The sequence below is a fragment of the Pavona decussata genome, unplaced genomic scaffold (genome assembly GCF_977016875.1).
Source record: "Pavona decussata unplaced genomic scaffold, jaPavDecu1.1 SCAFFOLD_90, whole genome shotgun sequence".
Lineage (NCBI taxonomy): Eukaryota > Metazoa > Cnidaria > Anthozoa > Scleractinia > Agariciidae > Pavona > Pavona decussata.
Window position 1 is genome coordinate 932,362 of NW_028145507.1, and position 8,277 is coordinate 940,638.

The following is an 8,277-nucleotide window of genomic DNA, read 5'->3' on the forward strand; positions in this document are numbered from 1 at the left end:
CTTGCCACAGATCTTCTCATACCCAGGTTTGTTTTCTGTTTGGAGAAAACATCTGATAAAAAATTATTGGTCACATTCTGCATACATGTAGATGCAAAATTCAGAAAAAATATGTCATCAGTGACTTTTCCATCCTTCTGCGAAAGTAGTTTCTTACATTAATCCACTAAACTCCAACCCATACACGCAACACAAACATGCAAATTATTTAGACACAGTTGTCAACAAAACTTAAAGGGGCAGTGTCACCAGATTTTTTGTTACTTTGAATAGCCAAAAAACATATTTGAATTAATGGAATCGTCAAAATAATGGTTCACTTTTGTTAACAATAACCCTAATAATGCACAGAAACTAGTATTAATTATCTTTGGCTGGGGAATTGGCTAGGATGGAAATGGATTACAACTTGAAAAAATTGGCCTTCCTGTGTATTGTAGAGAAGTCCTCAAAAACTGCTTATAGTTTGTTCTTCCCCGGAAAAATCCCTTGATATTTCCTTCCCGGTACTCTAACAGCAATTTCATGTTAGAAAAAAGGTTCTTTGTCAAATATTTGAGCCATTTTGACGAAAATATAGCAAAATCGCCATGACAGTGTCCCTTTAAGCAGCAGGTTGTTTCTTAATTATCTAAACTGACATTAAGAGGGACAAAGTGATCTTTAAAATCCATCCCAGGCAAATTCATACATTGTAAGTAAAATAAGATCAAGACCAGGTCAGATGTTACAGGATAATGACAGCTCGGAGTCAAGAACAAGCAAAGACATAAAACCTGATCATAAATATTAAATCTAATGCTTATTACAAGCTAAGAAGTGTGTCACATAAGGTCATCAGTTTCAAGTCTAGTATTTTTAATTATTTTATCTTTCTTTGACAAAGCCTGTTTTGTCTGAGTGAATCAATCTGTTACAAGTCTAATGGAAGCCCAACTAGGGATTGTAGGAAGAGATTGCTTTCACACACAAATGTCCAGTTAAACCTCAGTTGTCAAGTTCCACTAGTTCCACAAGTTTGACCTGACATTATTGAGGTCTGGATAGACAGATTTAGTTCAGCAACCATACACTGTTCTGATGGCTACTTTCTAGCATCTACTCCAATTCAGTTGAAAAAGGCACATACACTGTACCAACTTTTCAATACATTTGGAATTATATTCATTCAACTAATTCTCAAATTTGTCATTATAGCATTCAGGATTGTGACTTGTTACAGTACAGTCAAATCATAATTTTATCAAGTATATGGAACCAAAGGTGAAAGTCCAAAATGTGAAAAAATAAAATTGACCAGGTTCAGTAATCATTATGTTTGCCTGTACTGCAAGCATCAATATTTCTTTCTGGTAAAACAAGTAGTATAATCTACATGTAATTACCTGTGTCATGTTTCCAATATTTCTGCATAGACTTCACTGAGGGGTTTCTTCCACCAAACTGAAGAGCTGAGAAGAATGGAAACCATTATATTATTATGGATCCATGAAAACATTTCTCTCATATAATAACTATAACCAATGTCCAGGTCAAAATTGCAGTGCCACCCCTTAAGAGGAGGAACACATCATCCTGGGGAGCATGGATGGTACAGTGCCTCCCACCATATCATATGAGTTGAGTTTGTTGTTGGTTCTCAACAGTCTTTACTCCGAAAGGGATTTCTCCAGGTACGTTTTCCAACTCCAACTCAATCTGGAGAATGTCCCCAATTAGTCCTCAGCGCTAAATACATTGACAGTTACACTGTAAATAAAGTCATTTGTTTTATCCTGCAAGATCCTTTAAGGTGATTCCATCGAAAGAACATTTGTAATGAGAATTTTTTGAAAATCTCTACAGATGTTAAATACATCTAGTACATCAGAAAAACAACAAAAAAAAGAGGGGGTCACCGTGCTTGTTTTCACCCTAGAGGGCTGTAGTATCTCACTATTTTCTCGGCATGTAGCCTCAATATTAAAAGAGCTAGTCTTCAGCGAGAAGTGCCCACTACTTCCAGAAAGTTAGTTCTGACAATGAAATACTAGCATTTTTCTTATAACAGCATTGTAACTTTGTAGTAAAACGTCATAAAGTGGCTAAATAAATTAATCCCATAGCATAATAGGGCACATTCGAGCTGTTGTATGCTTCCCGCGAAATGTCCAAAATTGATCGTAGTAGTGATTCCACAAGAATTTTTTGAAATTGAATAATGAAAAATTATTGAAACTGGGATATAACTTAGAGAGTCGTATTTTCTTTAATTTCGTTGAATAAAAAATGGGGGTCACCGTGCTCGTTTAGAAGAAAAGGACCATTTATTTTCCTGCTGAGCTTAACCTCAAGGAAATCCCGCAATGTTGTGCGTGCGCGCGCTCATGCGCGCGCTCGTGCGCGCGCTTAATGACGCGAAAAATTATGCGCAGCAAGGATGCGCAATGCAATTCATTGGAATCACCTTAAGGTTACCGTATACCTTAAAGTGCCCCTAACCCTTCAATTTGTTTTCTTTTAGTAGATTTCCATATCTTTCAAGAACTCATTTTCGAAAAATTTTTTGAGAAATATTGACTCCTTTTCTTTTTACGAGCGCTAGAAGTGAAGGCAGTCTTGTCGATATTTTCACCTATCGTTCGCATTAGTCCCCCACTCGGCCAAATATGGAGCGTGACGTAAGAAAAGGACATCGTGCAAAAATATCCGAAGATTCGCAGTAATGCTTCAATTGTAAACAGAGAAAATGGTTAAAAAATTGTGGTTTTTGGATGCAGCAACTCTCGAAATGTAGAGAAAGGAATCAGCATGCATAAGATTCCTTCTGAATCCTTCTGGTGTCCTTTTCTTACGTCACAGCTAAGAAAGTGTCAAATATTGGACGCTTCTCATTGGCTCGTTCCTAATGAGCCCACGAGACAAAAATTTGTCCAGCGGGGCTTAAGGCGCGCAAAAATTTAAAAATTTTAATAACTTTTAGCGCTCGTAAAATAAAAAGGATTCAATATTTCTAAAAAAAATTTTCGAAAATGAGTTCTTCACAGATATGGAAATCTACCAAAAAGAAAACAAATTGAAGGGTTAGGGGCACTTTAAGAAGTGAATTGCCGAATTTTTCATGACATCTAAATGCGACTGTCCAGATCACCTTTTAAAAGCTACAAGTCAAAGCAAATTTTGGTTTTCACTAATTTTATTTGCTCCTCAGTTTCCGGACCCAAAGCACTAATAAAAGTTGTCCGCGTTTTACCTTATTCAATTGCAGGATTATAGGATTAAAAGAATGTGAAGTGATCGTACAAAAATCGCTGTCTGAGAAAAAAATATTTTGGAAGAAAAAATTTGCAGAGACCTTTTTGTTGTTTATATGTTAAACTAGCTACTCTCCAAATTTGAAGGGAAACAAACAAATTCCCTTAGTTTTAGCTCTTTTTTTGAAGTGTTCCCTCCAAGTGAAAAAAATGATTGGAGAAAGGATTGCTAAAAATTCAACAATTCATATTAATTCTAAATTGTTGGTATAGTTTGAAAGCCAGCTCTATTACCTTTAATTTGATATGGGGTTTATGTATCTACAGTAATAACTAGACGTGCTACATCGCTTGGACATGAGACACCTCTCAAGGTATACGGTAACCTTAAAGGAATTCCCAGGATCTTAATTAAAAGCAATGACCCTGCATGCATATGATGTCATAGATCAAAGACTTATAGCCTACATAATCAGTACAGCAGGACTTCACACTTTGAAATTGTAAATGGTTTGAACCCAGGAGTCATGTCATAAGTACGTAAATTATGATCATCCGGGTGAGTGTAGTCCTGAGAAGGACTGTTTGTGGTGACTTTGACTGACGTTTCGACAACCTGAGCGGAAGTCATCTTCAGAGTCAAGAGTCATTACACCCATTTTGAAATCATTGGTGATCCTTGCAATCTGATTAGCTCTCAACAGTACGATTTATTCCCAAATCGCACTAAATTTTGCTCTAAATCGCATCCTTTTTTTTAGCCCAACAAAATGGAAATGTAATACTACAACAATAAAAGATTAACATTGACACTTAAACTGTGTGCTTTCAAAATAGGTGTAACAAAGTGGTAATTGAACTTCGTGTTGTGCAATTTTGGTCTGAAATTATACTTGTGATTTCAAATCGATCTCCCGCTGCGCGCTCGTTCAATTTTGAAATCACGCGTGTGATTTCAGACCAAATTGCACTCCACTCAGTTCAATTACCATTATAAAACACACTGTTGAAAGCCAATCAGATTGTAACACCACTGATTTAAAAAATATAGCTGTTATAAAAACTGATACCAATAATTATTAGTATAAATCTACTTCATCTGCAATAGATTAGTTATTGATACAATGTAGGTCATTACCATGTCAATAACAGTTAGGGTCAATGGACATTAAATTTTTCAGGACAACAATTTGGTGTCCACAACAGAGAAAGTCTATAAGTCCAACTCCTGTCCATAACAATGCACTAGTCGCTACTTTTATCATCCCCCACCCCACCACCACAACTACGACTGGCGGTAATGTGCAGTTCCAGAAAAAATCCATACCTAACCCATGGAAGGTCATCAGAATTTCCTGGGGGCAGGGGGTCTTAAAACGTCAAAATTTTAGAAGCAAAGTATGAAGCTAAACTGGAATTTCCTGGGAGGGGGGGGAATGAAAAACAGAAAACCTTCCATGGGGGGAGTATGGATTTTTTCTGGAACTGCACATTATTTTACCAGGCAACAGTAGCCTGAACAATATCACAACTTTGCATTAGTTTCACACATTTCCCCTGAGGGTAGTAACATATGAAATGTTGACGTTTGGGTTGTAATTTGCATCACTTCACATGTTTAACAGTGGGAATGCCACAGTGTTCTGTACTTGTGAATTCCCCTTATCTATCCTGGGGTAACCTCATACCCAGATGTTTGTCTTTGAAGAAAACACCTGGTAAAATCGATCAGATCTCCAATTTGATTGGTCAATGAAAATGGCCCAAGGCAATCAATGCAAGTTGTATCAACTTTGTTGGCCAGTTTGCCTGACTTTTCAAATCTTTGATTTTAAACACTTGCAGACGAAAGCCTTACAAAAAATCCATCTTGACACTTGCCCTCCTGTGAAAGTGGTTACTCATAATATTATTATTAAATTTTGACCAGTCATTATAAAATAAGCATACAATTTTAATAGTCTTATCTCTGCTAAAAGTCTTGTGGAATTTTTTGCTTATAGTAACCTGACACGTACAACTAACTTGTATAGATAAATACAGCACACACACTTTGGAAATTACTGTCAACAAAACTTAAGTGGTGTCTTTCTTCAGTTCCCAGCAATTTGAAATCATCTATTTTCACTTTTTGTATACGGTAGGTAAGATATGAACAATATTAGTATTTTTAGCGACAAATTGATCTTGAAAATCCATCTTGGGCAATTCATGAGCTACGTCTTTTTGCTACAAATGTTGAGCTGGCACAGTTATTCTATGTGTCACGCTGATGTGTCACACTGCTGACACATTATGACGTCATGAAAACGGATTTACCAGATGTTCTCTATGGAGAGCAAGAAGATATGGGTACGAGAAATCTTATATCCCAGGGGTAATTAGGGTAAACATTACTGACGAGGTGTCCATAACAACGAGGTACCTCTTTAAGGCAGGAGTCAGTTGGCTGTACAAAAAGCTAAACACACCACTGATTGATTTCAATTGATCCAATCACTTGTGATCGTTGATTTTCGCTTAAGCAGGTCTCAAAGTCAATTATATGCCTGTAAGCACCTGTTTTGCCAGATCATGATTAAAACACCACACGAGTACATACGGGTAACATACGGAACATACGGATACATACGAATACATACGACTAACATACGACTAACATACCAGTAACATACGAGTAACATAGGGATACATACGACTAACATATGGATACATACAAATACATACGAGTAATACGAATGTTTTTCTTATAAAGGAAGCTCTAATTATAAGCTTTGCAAGCATTTTTCACGTCAGCAAACACGTACCCGGTCCAATTTGAGGGGGGAGAGGAGAATGTTGATCGACCCCCCAAAGCTTAAATTTAGTCACAATAAAATAAATTCACATGGAGTGCAAAATTATTAGCTTGTGCTACAAGATGACAATATATTTTGCATGGCGCTGACGTCGTATGACGTCAGCAAATCCACCATCTTGATTTCACTATTTCACCTTAGTTGGTTATGAGAAATGGCAAAAAATCAGTGCAAAATCAAGCCAGAAGCTTAAATGTAACCATGTACATGTAAAAATGTTGAATTTTCGGAACAGTTGACACATTAAAAAATTCCGCACATCGGATTACCTGGCATGACCCCAGGCCATCAGTTTAATATCAAATATCTTTGCCCTTATAACGCAATCTTTCCTTAGTCGGGGAAGTAATGCGTGACGAGTAAATATCAAATATCTTTTGCTCTCTCATGTTATTAAAAAAAATAAAAATAAAAATTTACTCCTATGAACTTAACTCGTATTTTTTCGTATTTTATTACTCGTATGTATCCGTATGTTAGTCGTATGTATCCGTATGTTACTCGTTTGTTAGTCGTATGTTAGTCGTATGTGTTCGTATGTATCCGTATGTTCCGTATGTTACTCGTATGTTACCCGTATGTTAGTCGTATGTACTCGTGTGGTGTTTTAGTCATGATCGTTTTGCCATACGGTCCGGGTATTCTGGCAGGACTTAAATGAATCAGCTTCTTACTTCTGCAGCAACTCGAGCAATGTCAGAATGAATTCTCTTGGTCTCTATTTGAATATAAAAATAGAATGAACCAAGCGTCTTCTTCTCTTTTACTTGAGGTGCTGAGCTTACAAAACTAATGTAACTTTTAATGAATATTTTAAAAACATTCTATCTTACCTAGAGTCAGTTCATCGATGGAGGTGATTTTCTCCGTCGTACTGCTTAAAACAGCCAAGTATGCAGCCCGGCATTCCTTCATAAAGTTGTCAAATTTTGCAGTCGATTCGCGCCGAACTTTCTCAGAGAAAGACACATTGGATGCTCGAGATGACACGCTAGAATTTGAAGACCTTCTCAGAGGTTTGGATCGCTTTATCTCTGACATATCTTCCGTGAGATCTTCTGTCACATAATCTTTGTTTTCCTAGCCATCAATGCGCAAGTTGTGGATCTAACAAGAAATACAACCCACAGCTCGAAATGGAGCTTTGTTGTCTGCTCACAACCTCGTCCCCAGGGCTTTTCCTTTCTCGTTAACCGGTTCGGTCGTCTTCATCCCGCAGAGGGTCACAGAGCGACAATCAGAAAAGTCGTCTTCCTTCTGCTACGTTTTGTCTCCCACAGAATTTGTGGCCATTTAATGCGGGTTTTAGTTTCGGTCTTGTTACCTACAGAAGCTGGGCTTTCTTCTTCTTCCTATACAAAGTCTATAAATCAACATGACGTTCATGTTGTCGAATGAAGCCCAGTTGTGAAGGTGTGAAGGGCATGCTCTGTCTGTATAAACCGAAGTTAATTTTACTCACGCATTGAGGTCAAGGCAAGTCATGCACCCCCTGTTAAGGTCTAAATCTCTTAGTTCCTATTGGAACCAGCAAGTTAAAAGTACAAACAGGTCTCACAAGGTAACGCTATTTTTGCACATACATGTACTTTGTTTCTCTTGCAAAGTCACGAAAATCTGACAATGAAAGTGCAGTTTTGATTGGCACTTAGCGGGCTCTGTAAAACTGAGGCTACCTATGGTTGCACGCTAAATGCTAATGATGTCGACGATAGTAAATTTTGTGTTAGATGTTTTTCACGAGGACAGGATAGCAGTTGTCCACCCGATTAGTTGTCACGGTCGTTGTCACGCAATACACAAGTCAACCCCTTTCCCAGGATCCTCTCTCTTCCTCCTCGCTTGAGAGGAAGAGTTCTTTGGGATCTTCAGAAATGATGTAGAGTAATTTTCTCGTGCGGGATGCACTATGGACGAAATTCAGCTATCCAGGTTTCTTTTCTTTTCTAGGAATATAACGATGCACATTATTAACGCGAATTAATAATTTACGTCATTGTTAATTAAAATCACACTATTTTATAACATCGTTATTTTAAGACACCTTTATTCCCAACAAGTTACATGTCATCTACCTCTCCGTCAGAGTCAGTCGACACATCGTCATTCAATATTGATTTTAAGATGTCTTTAGATTCATCAATGTAACGATCGTTATCTCCAAGGGGTTAGTTCACTTCTTCTAC

The 8,277-nt window shown here is 37.4% G+C and overlaps 1 pseudogene across 1 annotated transcript in view; it reads right to left on the reverse strand.

Moving 5' to 3' along the window:
* LOC146474341 (EF-hand calcium-binding domain-containing protein 7-like) overlaps positions 1-7,537 on the reverse strand; it is a 59,233-nt pseudogene extending 51,696 nt beyond the window's left edge. Inside the window, exons 1-2 of the transcript XR_014866199.1 lie at positions 6,925-7,537; positions 1,386-1,451 (exon numbers count right to left, since the gene is read on the reverse strand). The product of XR_014866199.1 is annotated as an EF-hand calcium-binding domain-containing protein 7-like (transcript). The remainder of the gene's footprint in view (positions 1-1,385; positions 1,452-6,924) is intronic.
* Positions 7,538-8,277: the final 740 nt, after the last annotated feature.